Here is a 24,273-nt window from a genome sequence, read left to right as displayed (position 1 = left end):
CAAAGCTTCACTCTGACACACTGTCAGAGTGAAGTGTGTGTTCACACAGACATGACAGTATAACATTTACCAAACTCATTCCTAAAACTTTGTCATACATATGTGACAATAATCATATGTGTATAATAACAGTAGAATTATGGCACACACAGACAGACATGGACACACAGAGACACACAGACAGAGACACCCACACACACTCCACTCCCTTTTATTATACACATATGATTAGTGTCACATATGTATACAATCAGATATTAATTCAACATATTGTACACACACTCCACTCCCTGGGCCCCTCTCTTTCTCTCTGTCTCTCTCTCCCCCCTCTGTCCTCTTTCTCCCTTTTCTCCCTTTCTGCATGTCTAACTCGATCGTCTATGTCTGTGTGTGTTATACTTCTACTGTTATTATACACATATGATTATTGTCACATATGTATACTATCAGATATTAATTCAACATATTGTACCACAATTGCTAGAATTATAATTTTAATATTATTCCTTTCATTAATGTTGTTGTAAGCTACTGTCATGATCATCTCTCTTGCATCTCTCTCTGTCTCCCCTTCTGTCTCATGGGGTCCTGAGGATAGAGGGATGTTGTATGCTGTAAAGCCCTGTGAGGCAAATTGTGATTTGTGATATTGATTGATTGATTGATTGATTGATTGATATTTGTTTCTTGACTCAACAGCATTCAGTGACAGTATTTCAGTTACAGATGTAGTAAATTTAAAGACTCTGCAATGTTGCACCATTGCTCACTCAGAAATATTAAGAGTTAGTCCAGAACTCATCCCAAAATGACATAAGAGAGAACAATGTCAACTCACAACTGAGAGAGATTCAACAAGAAGCAACCAACCAGAGAACCAGCTGGATCATCTCAGGAAGAGGTGGAAGGAACCACAGAAAGACAGAGACGACTGTAGAGCTGAGCTGGCCACATTGAGAGAGGAACTGAAAGAGAGGGACAGAACATTGTCCAGTCAGCAAGTAAGACTAATCTGCTATACAGTCCCTTATGTCCACAGACCCTCAGATCCAGACCAGGTCCAGCCAACACTCAGACTACACCGGCTGAAGAACAACATAGTCCTCTCTCGAGGGCTCACTCTCAACGCAGCCGAATGTAGCCCCTACTCACCTTCCTCTCTCCAACCAGCTCCCACTATACATATACCAAGTTCAACCTCTAGTCACACCTCGGGCAAGTCCTTGACCCAGACCACCAAATGTCCACTGGAGACAACCTGCAGCTCTGGACCTGAAACTATTAGAGCAGCAGGAACAGCACATCCAGACAGCCCAGAGTCAACAAAACACTCCACAGGCAGACTGACATCCTCCTCTCTCTGGACTCTAATGGAAAGTTCCTGGATGAAAACCCTGTTCCCAAGGCACAGAGCAGAAGATCTGGTGCCCCAACACAAGAAAGCTCTGGAGCTGCTCCAGAGCTCGTGAGCCGAGCCACATCATCCATACAGGCACCCACTACAGGCCCCAACAGGACAGAGTGGCAGACTCTCTGAAGAGAGTGATCGAAAGGCTCCACCACTTTCCTAACAGCAGGATCGTCATCTCCACACTGCTGCAGAGGAGAGACTTCCACCCCGCACCATAGACAGAGTGAACTTAGCCTCTCCAGGGACTGCACTCAAAACCAAGGCCTTCTTGGCTCAACATTCTGACCTGGACTGCCTTATGACAACGACATTTGCACAAAGAAGCAGTCATCTTTGCCAAGACCTGAAAGACGTTGCCCTCAGCAGGAACCCTACAGATACTGGGAACAACCGCTGAGATCCCACGCAGACCATCAAGATCTCTTCAACCCTCCAGACCACCCAGAATTTGATAACACGATACACTCACCCAGAGCATCAGAGAGAAATGGCGCCCACGACAATTAATCTGATCACCACCATCACAACTAGCAGCCTACACCACAGCTGATCCAACACAGACCTCCAATACCCAGCCAGGAGAACCACCCTGCCTGGAGGTCCCAAAACCCCCTCCTCCCAACAGCAGACGAGACTACAGCAGCAGAACATCGGACGAGCTGACGCTGCAAATCTGAGAGGAGCATCAGCCTCCTCCTCTGGTGACATCAGGGACATACAAAACACAGAAATTGCTATGCTCTCGCCTCTTATCGATGTTCAAATCAGAGCTTAATGAGCAAATAATAGTTAAACATGATGTTTAGATTTTCAAATTGATTGTTTGAAGAGCAGAGCGCTTAATGATCAAATAATAGTTAATTGTTAAACATGATGTTTAGATGTAAGTGGTTTGTTAGAAAACAACAATTCCTAACAATATTTCAAACCACATATTATCAGTTCACTTATCATATATTATTTCACCTTTTTTATCTACACATGATTTTTCTTTCTTTCATGTTCATCTTATGCTTTTTTTTTAACAGATCACAATTACATGAAGTCACATTTATCATAACATGTTGGAAACATTCAAGGTCTCAGAACTTCTCTTTTGCTGAAACTCTGACTTTATTAGAGAGTTAAAAGACTCTGACATCATTGTCTTACAGGTTAGACATGGTGCAGAGAAGACGTTTCACTGGTCTCCTCAAAAATACAATGAGATTATTATCATCAACTGTAAAAATCACAATCACACAGTCCATAGACTCAGGAGGCATGATTATATGGTATAAATCAGAACTCATCATCTCATTAGAAATAATTAAAAAGCAGAATCATATATTTGGCTGAAAATTAACAAAGATGCTTGTGTTGAGAACATGTCTACCATGTGTGCTCTACATCCCACCATCAGTCCTTAATTAGCTATAACCCTGATGTTTTTCTATCCTGAGGAAGATATTAACCATTATAAAGCATGAAATATTCTGACAGACTTGAATGCTCGAACAGGGGAAAGAGCAGACACTCTGAACACCCAGGAGACAAACATTTACCTGGAGGGGATATACTCCCCTCTGAATGCCCAACCAGAAAGAGCTTTGATAAAGTCACAAATACAAGTGGCATCCAGCTTCTCTGTGCACTGGGTTGTGCATAGTCAACGGGCCTGCAGACTCTGTCACACTATAGTTCAGCTCTGGGCAGTAGCACAGTAGACTACTTCATCACAGATCTACACCCAGTGTCTCAGAGCCTTCACAGTCAGCCTCTCACACTCCTCAGACCACAGCAAGATCACAATCTATCTGAAAAGGGCACCATCCAACAACACAGTCCCCGACCATGTCAGCTTTATAACTGCACACCATTCAGATGGAAACCAGACAGTGTAGGGAAGTACCAGGAGGCGCTGGAAAATCAGCAAATACAGAGTTTAATTCATTTATTTCTGTCTGAAATGTTTCCTCATAATAACATTGGTGTAAACTTTGCTGTGAACAAAATCAATTCAATTTTTCATCATTTGGCTTTATTATCTAATTTGAAAATCAACAAAACATAAACAAATAAATAACAAATGGTTTGACATCAGATACAAAACTTGAGAAAACTTTAAGAAGATTATCCAATCAAAACACAGAGATCCAGATAACACAGAACATACGTTCAGTATGATGATGTTCTGAAACAATACAAATATACTAAAACAAAGAAAGAACATACACCAAGAACCAGCTCTGTGAAATCGAGGAATCCTTAGAGTCCAACCGGTTCTGGGAGAAATGAACACCATAAACAAAACCAGAAAGATGAACTGGCACTTCAAGATGGCAATACCTGGACTAATCACTTCAGAGATCTGTATAGTAATATCACAAAAAATAGTGATCAAAACAATATCTACAATAAATGGAAAACCCTGGAATCTGCGCTAAAGAAAAACCAAAACCCCCTAGATTACCCAATAACAGAACAAGAACTCACAGAAACCATCTAATCCGTCAAAACAAAAAAGAGCTGTGGAGTCGATGGAATATTAAACGAAATGATCAAATACTCAAACAATAAAATTAAATCGGCGATTCTCAAACTATTCAACATAATTATATCAGTTGGCACTTTTCCAGACATCTGGAACAAAGGTTTAATAACTCAATTCATAAATTTGTGGATAAATATGATAAATACTACCATGTATCATACTAGTAACCTGGGAAAAATATGTACATCATTAATAACGAATAGTAAATTTTCTGAACATAATGTTCATAAATGCCAAATTGGATTTTGCACAAATTCGCACAACTGACTACATATTTACTCTCCACACCTTAATTGACCAAGAATTAAATGTAAAGAAAAGAAAGGTCTACGCCTGTTTTGTTGATTCAGAAAGGCCTTTGACTCCATCTGTCACGAGGGTCTTTTCTACAGGCTCCTTGAAAGTGGAATTGGGGGGAAAACATACGATTTCATCAAAGATATGTATACAAAAAGCAGATATGCCATAAAAATTGGAGACAAACACACAGCCTTCTTCTCCCAGCGGGGTCAGACAAGGATGCAACCTCAGTCCCATTTCTTTAATTGATATATCACTGAATTAGCAAACCAATTAGATCGGTCCACAGCACCTGGCCTCATCCTGAAAGACACAGAGGTCAAAAGTCTCCTATATGCAGACGACTTAGTGCTGCTCTCACCCACTAAAGAGGGTTTGCAACAGCACCTGAACATCCTGCAGGACTTCTGTCAGACCTGGGCCCTGACTGTAAATACCACAAAAACAAAGATAATGATCTTTCAAAGCAATGCACAAATCTAATGAACACACACAATTTCTATTTGGACAACACTAACTTACAACAGACAAAAACTACACATACTGAAACATCACATACACAGGAAACACCAACATGGCTGTGAAGGATCTGAGAGACAAAGCCAGAAGAGCTTTCTGCGCCAGAAAAAGAAATATACAAACAAACCTTCCAATTCGAATCTGGCTAAAAATATTCCAATTTGTAATTGAACCAATTCTCCTGTATGGAAGTGAAATCTGGGGTCCTAAATTAAATCAAAATTTCTAAGACAAATGGGACAAACAGTCATAGAAAGTTTCCACACTGAGTTCTGTAAGAACATCTACAGGTCCAGAAAGACCAAACAACGCCTGCAGAGCAGAACTCAGAATACCTTATTTTAAAATACAAAGAGATCAATTAAATTTTACAACCCAGTCAAGTCACCCACAGACATACCATCACAAAGCCCTCAGCTGCCCAGAGAAGAGTCCCTCTGCTGGTCCTGAGGCTCTCTGCAGACCAAAACACCAACCCAATCAGACACAACCAAAAGATAAACAATCAGAAAGAAAAATACATTACATATTGGAAAGAAACAACCAAAACGCAGAGTAAATTACAATGTTATCTGGCCCTAAAAAGAGAATACACGTTAGCAAATTATCTGAGCACAATCCAAAGTGCTTCAGTGACACAGTGTGACTCAGTGGACAACAGTCTTGCCATAGAAACAGGTGCCACAGACAGAACTGGCTGCCAGAGGAGGACAGACTCTGCTCCCAGTGTGACAGAGGACAGGTAGAGACAGAGCTCCACTTCTCACCTCATGTCCAAAATATCAACGTTAAGAAACAAATATACACATATAACACAAACATGCCCCGAATTTGAATTTAAAACAGACACAGAGAAACTTTATTTACTGAGAAATCCTCAAATGTTTAACGACTGCAGCAAATTCATCTGCTGCTGAAGCTGAGAACACCAGTGGACACTGAGAGATACACAATACACACACACACACACACACACACACACACACACACACATGAACACACACACACACACACACACACACACACACACACAAAAACACAACAATGTAACACTCATTAAACTATACACATACATGTATATATGTTTACATAAATTTATGTTATTACTTATTATTACTATTATTTACTACTACTTTTACTACTAATACTATTACTATTATTGTTGTTATACTATTTTTACACTTATTTTATTTTATGTTATTAATTCTCTAAGTGCTTTGACAATATTGTTATTATAACTTTCATGTCAATAAAGCAAATTTGAATTGAATTGAATTGATTATTAGTCATTGATAATACGCTTTGACAAAGATTTTTAAAATGTAAACAATAAGACCTACATATTATGAGCATTAAACATTTCAGAGCTGATCTGACAGATTGACAGTCTGGTCCTTGTCAGTGTTATTAAAACAAATAAATAGCAAAACGACAGAGGTTTGATTTGATCATCACACATGTCAAAGTTTCATTAGGGTCACATGGCTTGGTCTATAACTTTAAAATATACTACACCACCTTCATAAGAACCCTTTACAGTTTTTAAAATTGAGTTTGACTTATGATCCTGGCTATTGTGGTACAACATGTGGGAAGGATATATTAATATCTGATAGTATACATATGTGACAATAATCATATGTGTGTAATAACAGGAGAAGTATGGCACACACAGACAGACACGGACACACACAGAGACACACACACACACACACATACACACACACACACACACACACACACACTCCACTCCCTATCCCCTCTCTCTCTCTCTCTCTCTCTCTCTCTCTCTCTCTCTCTCACTAAATTAAAATAAATAATCTATATTTGAATGACTGTATATAAAAAATATAGACAAAGACATTAAAATTTACAAATAAATTACAAAAATAAAAGTAAGTCATAAAACTATAAAAAAAAGATTAACTATATCATATCTAATACAAAATCCACCAATCTACAATCCAATACACCACTATATAATATAGAAAAAATGAATAAAGAAAAATGTAGATATCTGAGTTACAAGTACTGTAAATATAGACAGGTGTGTGGGTGTTGTATGGTTGTCCTCAGGCTGTGGCATAACCTGACACACACACACACACACACCCCCCCCACCCCCCTCTCTCTCTCTCTCTCTCTCTCTCTCTCTCTCTCTCTCTCTCTCTCCTCCCTCTGTCCTCTTTCTCTCGTCTCTCCCTCTCTGCATGTTGAGAACTCGGCCGTCTATGTCTGTCTGTCTGTGTGTGTCATACTTCTAGTGTTATTATACACATATGATTAGTGTCACATATGTATACAATCAGATTTTAATTCAACATTTGTAGGTCTTAGTTTATATTTGTGTCTGTTTGCTGCACTTAGATCCTCAAAGCAGCCAGTACACATCACTCAAGCTTTCACTAGGTCACATGATTTCAAATGAATATGGATGTGTTGTTTGATCATCACACATGTCAAAGTTTCATTAGGTCACATGGCTTGTGTCTACAAGTTTCAAATTATAAGCTCACACCACCTTCATAAGAACCTTGCATTTTTAACCCCTGGGCCCCCTTATAAAAATCACACCTGTCCTTCGAACGGTGTGAACAACAGAAAATATTAAATATTAATATATTTCTCTACATTTTTTGCTTAAATCTTTTAAGCAACTTGTTCTCAGATTATGCATATCTAATATTCATTCCTTTTGAGGATTTTCACAATATATTTGCCATTTTATTTACATGAAGTCACTGTTACTTTAATGAAAAACATGAATTAAGATTAACTATATAATAAATGTTGGATGGATTTTTTATTTTATTTATCACAGTCTGTGATATGTGAATGATAAATAACAACACCAATTTTGATGCATTATCATTTTGGGGGCAGTTTCTATTTTTCAATAAAAATAGACACTGTCTCCTTCAGGACTTTTTTTGTCTTTGTTGAAAAACAACCATAAAAATATTAATTTTTTTTTATTTTTAACTCCTAGTCAGATTATACATACCAAATATTCATTGTGGGTGTATGTATGAGAGAGAAAGACAGGGAGATATATATATATATATATATATAGAGAGAGAGAGAGAGAGAGAGAGAGACATGGAGAAAAAAAATAATGTAACCTTAAAGCAACCTGCAGTTCATAATTTGCAAATTTTAGCGACACAATTACACTCACACACACACAGACACACACACACACTCCACTCCCTGTCCCCCCTCTCTCTCTCTGTCTCTCTTGCTCCCCCCGCTCTCTCTCCCTTCTCTCCTCTCTGCTGTCACTAACTGCCGTACTGCAAAACAGAAACACAGCCAATTCTCCAGAGCCTTTGTGTTCCACTGTCTTGCAGGTTAACTTCTATCACAGCCCTGGATAGTGTGGTGTGTGGTTGTGTTGCTGCTGTGGTGTCAAATGCGTCATGCTGATTCTGTTATCATTAGTCATTAGTCAAACTGAACTTGAAGTGCCTGTGCTGTCACCTACGTGGTCATTAATTAGCATAACAATGGCTTCACTCTGACAGACACAGGCCTGTGTGTGTTTGTGTGTTGTTTGATCATCGCACATGTCAAAGTTTCATTAGGTCACATGGCTTAGGTCTGCAACTTGAGCTGGGGGACGACGGCGGGGGGCCGAGGTCCCTCCCAACGCTGCTTGCAGCTTTAATTATTATTATTATTGTTTCTTTCTTTCTTTCAGCGTACGCGACTTTCAACTGGAATTTGACCCCCTAAACATGCTCGAAAACTCACCAAAATTGGCATGCCTGTCAGGACTGGCGAAAAATTTTATAAACTGACGAAATTAATCTGAAAAGTGCCAAAATGGGCTCTCTAGCGCCACCTAGAAACACAAAATGGCCGCTGCAGCCAGTAGGAACGTCGTAGGAAGATCAAACCAAAACAGCCTCGTTCGTCTCATCAAGACCTACAAATCACTCGCTCGCACCCATGACCTAACTCCAACAGGAAGTGAGATATTTCACTTTCAAAATGAGAGTTTTCCTCAAAAAAAAAAAATTCCTTTAACAATCAACTAGTCCGACACCGTTTATAATATCGGCTTCAAACTCGCACACATTATTCTTCAACGTGTCCTTATCAATTATTGTGCGTAACTTTTTCAATCCTCGACTGGTTTGGATGTTATGACGCGTTTCAGGTGATGTGCGCCAAAACCTCCTGAGGATTTGTTGTGCCACCTAGACACACTAAAATGCCCGGTGCGACGGGTAGGAACCACTTAGAAAGACCAAACCAAAACTGTCTCGTTCGTCTCATCAAGACCTACAAATGTCGCGCTGCAACCCCTGACCTAACTCCAACAGGAAGTGAGCTGTCGGTCTTTGAATGTAAGATGGCGTTTTTCACAAATTCTGTCGATCAAAAATTATTTGCTCCTACACCGTTTATCATAACTGCTTCAAACTTGCACAAATTACAGCTCTACCCTGCTGAACATTACTTGTGAAGGACTTTGTCATAACTTGAACGGTTTGGATTTTAGAAGCGTTAGAAGGTGCAGGACACAACTCCTCATGATGATCTCTGGAAGAAAAGATGAGGGCCAACACACTGTAAACCTGTGATTAAGGTGACATTTTTCAGTCCATAGACATACAAGCTTTATATGTTTGCGTTCAGAACAAATTTATCTATCTGGTGATGTTTTCAGATTGAAGATGGGACCCACGGTTTGGCATCTGGAAGCATTTGTTTGAGAAAGTTTCAAGCCATTCTGCTCTGTGTCTGAGCTGCATGCAGTCCTTAATTAGCATATAAAGGCTTCACTCTGACAGTCTGTGTGTCAGAGTGAAGTGTGTATGTGTGTGTCACACACACATGAGGTTTTAAATTACTTTAAAATGACCTTAAAAGTATTTCCATGTATTTTATCAATTTTATGTCTCTGAACCCAAGAGACTGACCTGGAGGGTTGCAGTAAATCACCTCATTTCAAGTACAAGTCAGTAACAGTGTTACAAACATCAGGAAAGAATATACATCTTTGAGGAAATGTTACATTCAACAACACAGTAGTCTCATCAAACACCTTTCTTTTGATGTAATTGACAGAAAAATTAAATGCTGTGTTTTTGATGCATACAACATTATGTATACTTCGTGCAATCTGTAACTTTGTCTGCCACAAACAGGAAGTATGTGAACATGTGAGATATGTCAATATGTCAGCAAACTCTCTCTCTCTCGCTCCCTGTGCCCCCATCTCTCTCTCTCTCTCTCTCTCTCTCTCTCTCTCTCTCGTGTCCTGTTACTGCATGTCAGTAACTCGGCCTCTTCTTCAGAGCCTTTGTGCTCCACTGTCTTGCAGGTTAACTTCTATCACAAACTGTCAAAGTTTCATTAGGTCACATGGCTTATGTCTACAAATTGCAAAATATACGCTAACCCCACCTTCATAAGAACCCTTTACAGTTTTTAAAATTGAGTTTGACTTATGATTCTGGCTATTGTGGTACAACATGTGGGAAGTATATATTAATATCTGATGGTATACATATGTGACAATAATCATATGTGTGTAATAACAGGAGAAGTATGGCACACACAGACAGAAACGGACACACACACACACACACACACACACACACACATACCAATACACACACCAGTCCCTATCCCCCCTCCCTCTCTCTCTCTCTCTCTCTCTCTCTCCTCCCTCTGTCCTCTTTCTCTCGTCTCTCCCTCTCTGCATGTTGAGAACCCGGCCGTCTATGTCTGTCTGTCTGTGTTTCTCATACTTCTACTGTTATTATACACATATGATTAGTGTCACATATGTATACAATCAGATATTAATTCAACATATTGTACTATAGTTGCCAGAATTATAACTATAATATTATTACTTTTATTAATGTTGTTGTAAGCTACATTATGTGCAATAAACATTTGGGAGCTGCTATGACAGATTGCCAGTCTGATCCTTGTGCACAGTGTTATTAAATCAAATAAATATAAAAACGACAGAGGTTTGATTTGAGCTGAGGATGAATTTGTGCAGTGTAATATTTGAATGTTAAGACAAAAAGTGATGCTCAAAGAAATGACTGATCTGCGAAAATTCAGTAACTTAAGACAGTCCTGAGTAACAAAGAAATGTGCAGCAGGTTAACTTCTATCACAGCGGTGCCTGGCTGGTGACATGTGAGGTTGTGTTGCTGCTGTAGTGTGAAATGCCTCATGCTGATTTTGTTATCATTACTTATTAGTCAAACTGAGCTTGAAGTCACCTAATGACATGGTCATTAATTAGCATAACAATGGCTTCACTCTGACAGACACAAGCCTGTGTGTGTGTTTGTGTGTGTGTGATGTTATTTGAATGTAAGGTGACGTTTTTCACAAATTCTGTCGAACAAAAATTATTTGCTCCTACACCGTTTATCATAACTGCTTCAAACATTACTTGTGAAGGACTTTGTCATAACTTGAACAGTTTGGATTTAAGAAGCGTGAGAAGGTGCAGGACACAACTCCTCATGATGATCTCTGGAAGAAAAGATGAGGCCAACACATTGTAAACTTGTGATTAAGGTGACATTTTTCAGTCCATAGACATACAAGCTTTATATGTTTGCGTTCAGAACAAATTTATCTATCTGGTGATGCTTTCAGATTGAAGATGGGACCCACGGTTTGGAATCTGGAAGGATTTGTTTGAGAAAGTTTCAAGCCATTCTGCTCTGTGTGTGAGATGCAGCTCTCATCAATTAGCATAACAAAGGCTTCACTCTGACACACTGTCAGAGTGAAGTGTGTGGTCACACAGACATGACAGTATAACATTTACCAAACTCATTCCTAAAACTTTGTCATACATATGTGACAATAATCATATGTGTATAATAACAGTAGAATTATGGCACACACAGACAGACATGGACACACAGAGACACACAGACAGAGAGACACCCACACACACACTCCACTCCCTTTTATTATACACATATGATTAGTGTCACATATGTATACAATCAGATATTAATTCAACATATTGTACACACACTCCACTCCCTGCCCCCCCTCTCTTTCTCTGTCTCTCTCTCTCTCTCTCTCTCTCTCTCTCTCTCCCCCCCCCCCCCCTGTCCTCTTTCTCCCTTCTCTCCCTTTCTGCATGTCTAACTCGGCCGTCTATGTCTGTGTGTGTCATACTTCTACTGTTATTATACACATATGATTATTGTCACATATGTATACTATCAGATATTAATTCAACATATTGTACCACAATTGCTAGAATTATAATTTTAATACTATTGCTTTCATTAATGTTGTTGTAAGCTACTGTCATGATCATCTCTCCTGCATCTCTCTGTCTCCCCTTCTGTCTCATGGGGTCCTCAGGATAGAGGGATGTTGTATGCTGTAAAACCCTGTGAGGCAAATTGTGATTTGTGATATTGATTGATTGATTGATCGATATTTGTTTCTTGACTCAACAGCATTCAGTGACAGTATTTCAGTTACAGATGTAGTAAATTTAAAGACTCTGCAATGTTGCACCATTGCTCACTCAGAAATATTAACAAATAATTTGCAATATTAGGCTATAGGAAATTATGTTCCATCAGTGTGACTAATAACATCATTGATAGAGATTATTAGTCATTGATAGTATGTCTTTGAAGCGTCATAAAGATTTTTAAAATGTAAACAATAAGACCTACATATTATGAGCATTAAACATTTCAGAGCTGATCTGACAGACTGACAGTCTGGTCCTTGTGCACAGTGTTATTAAAACAAATAAATATAAAAACGACAGAGGTTTGATTTGATCATCACACATGTCAAAGTTTCATTAGGTCACATGGCTTATGTCTATAACTTTCAAAATATACGCTCACACCACCTTCATAAGAACCCTTTACAGTTTTTAAAATTGAGTTTGACTTATGATCCTGGCTATTGTGGTACAACATGTGGGAAGTATATATTAATATCTGATAGTATACATATGTGACAATAATCATATGTGTGTAATAACAGGAGAAGTATGGCACACACAGACAGACACTGACACACACAGAGACACACACACACACACACACACACACACACACACACACACACACACACACTCCACTCCCTATCCCCCCTCTCTCTCTCTCTCTCTCTCTCTCTCTCTCTCTCTCTCTCTCTCTCTCTCTCCCCTCTGTCCTCTTTCTCTCGTCTCTCCCTCTCTGCATGTTGAGAACTCGCCGTCTATGTCTGTCTGTCTGTGTGTGTCATACTTCTAGTGTTATTATACACATATTATTAGTGTCACATATGTATACAATCAGATTTTAATTCAACATTTGTAGGTCTTAGTATATATTTGTGTCTGTTTGCTGCACTTAGATCCTCAAAGCAGCCAGTACACATCACTCAAGCTTTCACTAGGTCACATGATTTCAAATGAATGTGTTGAGATGTGTTGTTTGATCATCACACATGTCAAAGTTTCATTAGGTCACATGGCTTGTGTCTACAAGTTTCAAATTATAAGCTCACACCACCTTCATAAGAACCTTGCATTTTTAACCCTGCGGGCCCCCTTATAAAAAATCACACCTGTCCTTCGAACGGTGTGAACAACAGAAAAATATTAAATATTAACATATTTCTCTACATTTTTTGCTTAAATCTTTTAGCAACTTGTTCTCAGATTGATGCATATCTAATATTCATTCCTTTTGAGGATTTTCACAATATATTTGCCATTTTATTTACATGAAGTCACTGTTAATTTAATGAAAAAACATGAATTAAGATTAACTATATAATAAATGTTGGATGGATTTTTATTTTATTTATCACAGTCTGTGATATGTGAATGATAAATAACAACACCAATTTAATGCATTATCATTTTGGGGGGCAGGTTCTTTTTTTCAATAAAAAATAGACACTGTTCCCCTTCAGGACTTTTTTTTGTCTTTGTTGAAAAACAACCATAAAAATATTAATTTTTTTTTTTTTGATTTTTAACTCCTAGTCAGAGTATACATGCCAAATATTCATTGTGGGTGTATGTATGAGAGAGAAAGACAGGGAGATATATTATATATATATATATATATATATATATATATATATATATATATGTAGAGAGAGAGAGAGAGAGAGAGAGAGAGACATGGAGAAAAAAAATAATGTAACCTTAAAGCAACCTGCAGTTCATAATTTGCAAATTTTAACGACACAATTACACTCACACACACACACACACACACACACACTCCACTCCCTGTCCCCCCCCCTCTCTCTCTCTCTCTCTCTCTCTCTCTCTGTCTCTCTTTCTCCCCCCTCTCCCCTCTCTCTCCCTTCTCTCCCTCTCTGCATGTCACTAACTCTGCCGTCCTGCATGTCAGTATTATACATACCAAATATTAATTGTGGGTGTATATATGAGAGAGAAAGACAGGGAGAGAGAGATAGACAGAGAGAGAGAGACAGAGAGAGAGAGAGAGAGAGAGAGAGACATGGAGAAAAAAAATAATGTAACCTTAGAGCAACCTGCAGCTCATAATTTGCAAATTTTAGCGACACAATAACACTCACACACAGACACAAACACTCCACTCCCTCTCCCCCCTCTCTCTCTCTCTCTCTTTCTCCCCCCTCTCTCCTCTCTCTCCCTTCTCTCCCTCTCTGCTCGTCACTAACTGCCGTACTGCATATCAGTAACTCGGCCTCTTCTCCAGAGCCTTTGTGTTCCACTGTCTTGCAGGTTAACTTCTATCACAGCGGTGCCTGGATAGTGTGGTGTGTGTGGTTGTGTTGCTGCTGTGGTGTCAAATGCATCCTGCTGATTCTGTTATCGTTAGTCATTAGTCAAACTGAACTTGAAGTGCCTGTGCTGTCACCTAAGTACGTGGTCATTAATTAGCATAACAATGGCTTCACTCTGACAGACACAGGCCTGTGTGTGTTTGTGTGTGTGTTGTTTGATCATCGCACATGTCAAAGTTTCAATAGCTCACATGGCTTAGGTCTGCAACTTGAGCTGGGGGTCGACGGCGGTGGGCCGAGGTCCATCCCAACGCTGCTTGCATCTTTAATTAGGGACCTCGGCCTGAAAGGGCGAGGACCCTATTGTTTTTGTAGCGTTTTTTATTATTATTATTGTTTATTTCATCCGACGCGACTTTAAACTGGAATTTGACCCCCTAAACATGCTCCAAAACTCACCAAAATTGGCACGCATGTCAGGACTGGCGAAAAATTTTATAAAATGAAAAAATTAATCTGAAAAGTGCCAAAATGGGCTCTCTAGCGCCACCTAACTGTTCAGACCACTAAAATGGCCGCTGCAGCCAGTAGGTACGTCATAGGAAGATCAAACCAAAACAGCCGTGTTCGTCTCATCAAGACCTACAAATCACTCACTCGCACCTATGACCTAAATCCAACAGGAAGTGAGCTATTTCCTTTCAAAGTAAGATTTTTCCTAAAAAAAAGAAATTCCTTTAAAAAACATCTCCTCCTACACCGTTTATCGTATCGGCTTCAAACTCGCACAGATTATTGTTCAACGTGTCCTTATCAATTATTGTGCGTAACTTTTCCATTACTAGAATGGTTTGGATGTTATGGCGCGTTTCAGGTGATGTGCGCCAAAACCTCCTGATGATTTGTTGTGCCACCTAGACACACTAAAATGCCCGGTGTGACGGGTAGGAACCACTTAGAAAGACCAAACCAAAACTGTCTCGTTCGTCTCATCAAGACCTACAAATGTCGCGCTGCAACCCCTGACCTAACTCCAACAGGAAGTGAGCTGTCGGTCTTTGAATGTAAGATGGCGTTTTTGACAAATTCTGTCGATCAAAAATTATTTGCTCCTACACCGTTTATCATAACTGCTTCAAACCTGCACAAATTACAGCTCTACCCCTGCTGAACATTACTTGTGAAGGACTTTGTCATAACTTGAACGGTTTGGATTTTAGAAGCGTTAGAAGGTGCAGGACACAACTCCTTATGATGATCTCTGGAAGAAAAGATGAGGGCCAACACACTGTAAACTTGTGATTAAGGTGACATTTTTCAGGCCATAGACATACAAGCTTTATATGTTTGCGTTCAGAACAAATTTATCTATCTGGTCATGTTTTCAGATTGAAGATGGGACCCACGGTTTGGCATCTGGAAGGATTTGTTTGAGAAAGTTTCAAGCCATTCTGCTCCGTGTGTCAGCTGCATGCAGTCCTTAATTAGCATAACAAAGGCTTCACTCTGACACACTGTCAGAGTGAAGTGTGTGTGGTCACACAGACATGACAGTATAACATTTACCAAACTCATTCCTAAAACTTTGTCATACTTATGTGACAATAATCATATGTGTATAATAACAGTAGAATTATGGCACACACAGACAGACACGACACCCACACACACACTCCACTCCCTTTTATTATACACATATGATTAGTGTCACATATGTATACAATCAGATATTAATTCAACATATTGTACACACACTCCACTCCCTGCACCCCCCCTCTCTCTCTTTCTCTCTCTCTCTCTCTCCCCCCTCTGTCCTCTTTCTCCCTTTTCTCCCTTTCTGCATGTCTAACTCGGTCGTCTATGTCTGTGTGTGTTATACTTCTACTGTTATTATACACATATGATTATTGTCACATATGTATACTATCAGATATTAATTCAACATATTGTACCACAATTGCTAGAATTATAATTTTAATATTATTCCTTTCATTAATGTTGTTGTAAGCTACTGTCATGATCATCTCTCCTGCATCTCTCTCTGTCTCCCCTTCTGTCTCATGGGGTCCTGAGGATAGACGGATGTTGTATGCTGTAAACCCCTGTGAGGCAAATTGTGATTTGTGATATTGATTGATTGATTGATCGATATTTGTTTCTTGACTCAACAGCATTCAGTGACAGTATTTCAGTTACAGATGTAGTAAATTTAAAGACTCTGCAATGTTGCACCATTGCTCACTCAGAAATATTAACAAATAATTTGCAATATTAGGCTATAGGAATTATGTTCCATCAGTGTGACTAATAACATCATTGATAGAGATTATTAGTCATTGATAGTATGTCTTTGAAGCGTCATAAAGATTTTTAAAATGTAAACAATAAGACCTACATATTATGAGCATTAAACATTTCAGAGCTGATCTGACAGACTGACAGTCTGGTCCTTGTGCACAGTGTTATTAAAACAAATAAATATAAAAACGACAGAGGTTTGATTTGATCAGCACACATGTCAAAGTTTCATTAGGTCACATGGCTTATGTCTACAAATTGCAAAATATATGCTCACACCACCTTCATAAGAACCCTTTACAGTTTTTAAAACTGAGTTTGACTTATGATTCTGGCTATTGTGGTACAACATGTGGGAAGTATATATTAATATCTGATGGTATACATATGACAATAATCATATGTCTACAATAGCAGTAGAAGTATGGCACACACAGACAGACACACACACACACACTCCACTCCCGATCCCCCCCCCCCTCTCTCTCTCTCTCTCTCTCTCTCTCTCCCCCTCTGTCCTCTTTCTCCCTTCTCTCCCTCTCTGCATGTCGAGAACTCGGCCGTCTATGTCTGTCTGTCTGTGTGTGTCATACTTCTACTGTTATTATACACATATGATTAGTTTCACATATGTATACAATCAGATATTAATTCAACATATTGGTTTAGATTTTAGAAGTGTTAGCAAGTGCAGGACACAACTCCTCATGATGATCTCTGGAAGAAAAGATGAGGGCCAAAAAACTGTAAACCTGTGATTAAGGTGACATTTTTCAGTCCATAGACATACAAGCTTCATATTTTTGCGTTCAGAACAAATTTATCTATCTGGTGATGCTTTCAGATTGAAGATGGGACCCATGGTTTGGGATCTGGAAGGAAGGAAGGAAGGTTTGAGAAAGTTTCAAGCCATTCTGCTCTGTGTGTGAGCTGCATGCAGTCCTTAATTAGCATAACAAAAAACTCGCACACATTATTCTTCAATGTGTCCTTATCAATTATTGTGCGTAACTTTTTCAATCCTCAAATGGTTTGGATGTAATGGCGTGTTACAGGTGATGTGCTCCCAACCCTCCTGAGGATTTGTTGTGCCACCTGGACCCACGAAAATGCCCGCTGTGATGGGTAGGAACCACTTAGAAAGACCAAACCAAAACTGTCTCGTTCGTCTCATCAAGACCTACAAATGTCGCACTGCAACCCCTGACCTAACTCCAACAGGAAGTGAGCTGTCGGTCTTTGAATGTAAGATGGCGTTTTTCACAAATTCTGTCGATCAAAAATTATTTGCTCCTACACCGTTTATCATAACTGCTTCAAACTTGCACAAATTACAGCTCTACCCCTGCTGAACATTACTTGTGAAGGACTTTGTCATAACTTGAACGGTTTGGATTTTAGAAGCGTTAGAAGGTGCAGGACACAACTCCTCATGATGATCTCTGGAAGAAAAGATGAGGGTCAACACACTGTAAACCTGTGATTAAGGTGACATTTTTCAGTCCATAGACATACAAGCTTTATATGTTTGCGTTCAGAACAAATGTATCTATCTGGTGATGCTTTCAGATTGAAGATGGGACCCACGGTTTGGCATCTGGAAGCATTTGTTTGAGAAAGTTTCAAGCCATTCTGCTCTGTGTGTCAGCTGCATGCAGTCTTTAATTAGCATAACAAAGGCTTCACTCTGACAGTCTGTGTGTCAGAGTGAAGTGTGTATGTGTGTGGTCACACACACGTGAGGTTTTAAATTACTTTAAAAATGACCTTAAAAGTATTTCCATGTATTTTATCAATTTTATGTCTCTGAACCCAAGAGACTGACCTGGAGGGTTGCAGTAAATCACCTCATTTCAAGTACAAGTCAGTAACAGTGTTACAAACATCAGGAAAGAATATACATCTTTGAGGAAATGTTACATTCAACAACACAGTAGTCTCATCAAACACCTGTCTTTTGATGTAATTGACAGAAAAATTAAATGCTGTGTTTTGATGCATACAACATTATGTATACTTGCAATCTGTAACTTTGTCTGCCACAAACAGGAAGTATGTGAACATGTGAGATATGTCAATATGTCAGCAAACTCATCTCTCTCTCTCTCTCTCTCTCTCTCTCTCTCTCGCCCTCTCTCTCGTGTCCTGTTACTGCATGTCAGTAACTCGGCCTCTTCTTCAGAGCCTTTGTGCTCCACTGTCTTGCAGGTTAACTTCTATCACAAACTGTCAAAGTTTCATTAGGTCACATGGCTTATGTCTACAAATTGCAAAATATACGCTCACACCACCTTCATAAGAACCCTTTACAGTTTTTAAAATTGAGTTTGACTTATGATCCTGGCTATTGTGGTCCAACATGTGTGAAGTATATATTAATATCTGATAGGATACATATGTGACAATAATCATATGTGTGTAATAACAGGAGAAGTATGGCACACACAGACAGAAACGGACACACACAGACACACACACACACACACACACACACACCAGTCCCTATCCCCCCTCTCTCTCTCTCTCTCTCTCTCCCTCTCTCTCTCCCCCCTCTGTCCTCTTTCTCCCTTCTCTCCGTCTCTGCATGTTGAGAACTCGGCCGTCTATGTCTGTCTGTCTGTCTGTGTTTCTAATACTTCTGCTGTTATTATACACATATGATTAGTGTTACATATGTATACAATCAGATATTAATTCAACATTTGTAGGTCTTAGTATATATTTGTGTCTGTTTGCTGCACTTAGATCCTCAAAGCAGCCAGTACACATCACTCAAGCTTTCACTAGGTCACATGATTTCAAATGAATATGGATGTGTTGTTTGATCATCACACATGTCAAAGTGTCATTAGGTCACATGGCTTGTGTCTACAAGTTTCAAATTATAAGCTCACACCACCTTCATAAGAACCTTGCATTTTTAACCCTGCGGGCCCCCTTATAAAAAATCACACCTGTCCCCTTCGGAATGGTGTGAACAACAGAAAAATATTAAATATTAACATATTTCTCTACATTTTTTTGCTTAAATCTTTTAAGAAACTTGTTCTCAGATTATGCATATCTAATATTCATTCCTTTTGAGGATTTTCACAATATATTTGCCATTTTATTTACATGAAGTCACTGTTAATTTAATGAAAAAAACATGAATTAAGATTAACTATATAATAAATGTTGGATGGATTTTTTTTATTTTATTTATCACAGTCTGTGATATGTGAATGATAAATAACAACACCAATTTTGATGCATTATCATTTTTGGGGGCAGTTTCTATTTTTCAATAAAAATACACACCGTTCCCCTTCAGGACTTTTTTTTGTCTTTGTTGAAAAACAACCATAAAAATATAATTTTTTTTTTTTTGATTTTTAACTCCTAGTCAGAGTATACATACCAAATATTCATTGTGGGTGTATGTATGAGAGAGAAAGACAGGGAGATATATATATATCTATATATATCTATATATATCTCTCTCTCTATATATATATATATATATATAGATATATATATATGTAGAGAGAGAGAGAGAGAGAGAGAGACATGGAGAAAAAAATTTAATGTAACCTTAGAGCAACCTGCAGTTCATAATTTGCAAATTTTAGCGACACAATTACACTCACACACACACACACACACACACACACACACACACACTCCACTCCCTGTCCCCCCCCTCTCTCTCTCTCTCTGTCTCTCTTTCTCCTCCCTCTCCCCTCTCTCTCCCTTCTCTCCCTCTCTGCATGTCACTAACTCTGCCGTCCTGCATGTCAGTAGTATACATACCAAATATTCATTGTGGGTGTAAGTATGAGAGAGAAAGACAGGGAGAGAGAGATAGACAGAGAGAGAGAGAGAGACAGAGAGAGAGAGAGACAGAGAGAGAGAGAGAGAGACATGGAGAAAAAAAATAATGTAACCTTAGAGCAAACTGCAGCTCATAATTTGCAAATTTTAGCGACACAATAACACTCACGCACACACACAAACACTCCACTCCCTCTCCCCCCTCTCTCTCTCTGTCTCTCTTTCTCCCCCCTCTCTCCTCTCTCTCCCGTCTCTCCCTCTCTGCTCGTCACTAACTGCCGTACTGCATATCAGTAACTCGGCCTCTTCTCCAGAGCCTTTGTGTTCCACTGTCTTGCAGGTTAACTTCTATCACAGCGGTGCCTGGATATTGTGACGTGTGTGGTTGTGTTGCTGCTGTGGTGTCAAATGCGTCCTGCTGATTCTGTTATCATTAGTCATTAGTCAAACTGAACTTGAAGTGCCTGTGCTGTCACCTAAGTACGTGGTCATTAATTAGCATAACAATGGCTTCACTCTGACAGACACAGGCCTGTGTGTGTTTGTGTGTGTGTGTTGTTAGATCATCGCACATGTCAAAGTTTCATTAGGTCACATGGCTTAGGTCTGCAACTTGAGCCGGGGGACGACGGTGGGGGGCCGAGGTTCCTCCCAACGCTGCTTGCAGCTTTAATTATTATTATTATTGTTTCTTTCTTTCTTTCAGCGTACGCGACTTTCAACTGGAATTTGACCCCCTAAACATGCTCGAAAACTCACCAAAATTGGCATGCCTGTCAGGACTGGCGAAAAATTTTATAAACTGACGAAATTAATCTGAAAAGTGCCAAAATGGGCTCTCTAGCGCCACCTAGAAACACAAAAATGGCCGCTGCAGCCAGTAGGAACGTCGTAGGAAGATCAAACCGAAACAGCCTCGTTCGTCTCATCAAGACCTACAAATCACGCACTTGCACCCATGACCTAACTCCAACAGGAAGTGAGATATTTCACTTTCAAAATGAGAGTTTTCCTCAAAAAAAAAAAATTCCTTTAAAAATCAACTAGTCCGACACCGTTTATCATATCGGCTTCAAACTCGCACACATTATTCTTCAACGTGTCCTTATCAATTATTGTGCGTAACTTTTTCAATCCTCGACTGGTTTGGATGTTATGACGCGTTTCAGGTGATGTGCGCCAAAACCTCCTGAGGATTTGTTGTGCCACCTAGACACACTAAAATGCCCGGTGCGACGGGTAGGAACCACTTAGAAAGACCAAACAAAAACTGTCTCGTTCGTCTCATCAAGACCTACAAATGTCGCGCTGCAAACCCTGACCTAACTCCAACAGGAAGTGAGCTGTCGGTCTTTGAATGTAAGATGGCGTTTTTCACAAATTCTGTCGATCAAAAATTATTTGCTCCTACACCGTTTATCATAACTGCTTCAAACTTGCACAAATTACAGCTCTACCCCTGCTGAACATTACTTGTGAAGGACTTTGTCATAACTTGAACGGTTTGGATTTTAGAAGCGTTAGAAGGTGCAGGACACAACTCCTCATGATGATCTCTGGAAGAAAAGATGAGGGCCAACACACTGTAAACCTGTGATTAAGGTGACATTTTTCAGTCCATAGACATACAAGCTTTATATTTTTGCGTTCAGAACAAATTTATCTATCTGGTGATGTTTTCAGATTGAAGATGGGACCCACGGTTTGGCATCTGGAAGCATTTGTTTGAGGAAGTTTCAAGCCATTCTGCTCTGTGTCTGAGCTGCATGCAGTCCTTAATTAGCATAACAAAGGCTTCACTCTGACAGTCTGTGTGTCAGAGTGAAGTGTGTATGTGGTCACACACACGAGGTTTTAAATTACTTTAAAAATGACCTTAAAAGTATTTCCATGTATTTTATCAATTTTATGTCTCTGAACCCAAGAGACTGACCTGGAGGGTTGTAGTAAATCACCTCATTTCAAGTACAAGTCAGTAACAGTGTTACAAACATCAGGAAAGAATATACATCTTTGAGGAAATGTTACATTCAACAACACAGTAGTCTCATCAAAAACCTTTCTTTTGATGTAATTGACAGAAAAATTAAATGCTGTGTTTTTGATGCATACAACATTATGTATACTTCGTGCAATCTGTAACTTTGTCTGCCACAAACAGGAAGTATGTGAACATGTGAGATATGTCAATATGTCAGCAAACTCTCTCTCTCTCCCTCCCTGTCCCCCCATCTCTCTCTCTCTCTTTCTCTCTCTCTCTCTCTCTCTCTCGTCTCTCTCTCGTGTCCTGTTACTGCATGTCAGTAACTCGGCCTCTTCTTCAGAGCCTTTGTGCTCCACTGTCTTGCAGGTTAACTTCTATCACAAACTGTCAAAGTTTCATTAGGTCACATGGCTTATGTCTACAAATTGCAAAATATACACTCACACCACCTTCATAAGAACCCTTTACAGTTTTTAAAATTGAGTTTGACTTATGATTCTGGCTATTGTGGTACAACATGTGGGAAGTATATATTAATATCTGATGGTATACATATGTGACAATAATCATATGTGTGTAATAACAGGAGAAGTATGGCACACACAGACAGAAACGGACACACACACACACACACACACACACACCAGTCTCTATCCCCCCTCCCTCTCTCTCTCTCTCTCGCTCTCTCTCTCTCTCTCCCCCCTCTGCCCGCTTGCTCCCTTCTCTCCCTCTGCATGTTGAGAACTCGGCCGTCTATGTCTGTCTGTCTGTGTTTCTCATACTTCTACTGTTATTATACACATATGATTAGTGTCACATATGTATACAATCAGATATTAATTCAACATATTGTACTATAGTTGCCAGAATTATAACTATAATATTATTACTTTTATTAATGTTGTTGTAAGCTACATTATGTGCAATAAACATTTGGGAGCTGCTATGACAGATTGCCAGTCTGATCCTTGTGCACAGTGTTATTAAATCAAATAAATATAAAAACGACAGAGGTTTGATTTGAGCTGAGGATGAATTTGTGCAGTGTAATATTTGAACGTTAAGACAAAAAGTGATGCTCAAAGAAATGACTGATCTGCAAAAATTCAGTAACTTAAGACAGTCCTGAGTAACAAAGAAATGTGCAGCAGATTAACTTCTATCACAGCGGTGCCTGGCTGGTGACATGTGAGGTTGTGTTGCTGCTGTAGTGTGAAATGCCTGCTGATTTTGTTATCATTAGTTATTAGTCAAACTGAGCTTGAAGTCACCTAATGACATGGTCAATTAGCATAACAATGACTTCACTCTGACAGACACAAGCCTGTGTGTGTTTGTGTGTGTGATGTTATTTGAATGTAAGGTGACGTTTTTCACAAATTCTGTCGAACAAAAATTATTTGCTCCTACACCGTTTATCATAACTGCTTCAAACTTGCACAAATTACAGCTCTACCCCTGCTGAACATTACTTGTGAAGGACTTTGTCATAACTTGAACAGTTTGGATTTAAGAAGCGTTAGAAGGTGCAGGACACAACTCCTCATGATGATCTCTGGAAGAAAAGATGAGGGCCAACACATTGTAAACTTGTGATTAAGGTGACATTTTTCAGTCCATAGACATACAAGCTTTATATGTTTGCGTTCAGAACAAATTTATCTATCTGGTGAT

At 39.2% G+C, this 24,273-nt stretch overlaps 1 protein-coding gene and 1 long non-coding RNA gene across 4 annotated transcripts in view; both read right to left on the bottom strand.

The window, feature by feature from the left end:
* The window catches only part of arhgef4 (Rho guanine nucleotide exchange factor (GEF) 4), a 377,437-nt gene that overhangs the window by 321,109 nt on the left and 32,055 nt on the right, over nt 1-24,273 (bottom strand). The gene's annotated exons all lie outside the window — the stretch shown is intronic.
* The window catches only part of LOC125882146 (uncharacterized), a 26,898-nt gene extending 2,625 nt beyond the window's left edge, over nt 1-24,273 (bottom strand). The window contains exons 1-3 of one of the 2 annotated variants that reach the window (XR_007448304.1): nt 24,190-24,273; nt 21,938-22,206; nt 15,396-15,531 (exon numbers count right to left, since the gene is read on the bottom strand). This is a non-coding gene — a long non-coding RNA (uncharacterized LOC125882146). Of the gene's footprint in view, nt 1-15,185; nt 15,532-21,937; nt 22,207-24,189 lie in introns of those variants that run through there. The other variant, XR_007448303.1, reaches the window with a different exon arrangement.

Source organism: Epinephelus fuscoguttatus, linkage group LG21 (assembly GCF_011397635.1).
Source record: "Epinephelus fuscoguttatus linkage group LG21, E.fuscoguttatus.final_Chr_v1".
NCBI lineage: Eukaryota > Metazoa > Chordata > Actinopteri > Perciformes > Serranidae > Epinephelus > Epinephelus fuscoguttatus.
This window is presented reverse-complemented; position numbering and strand designations above follow the sequence as displayed.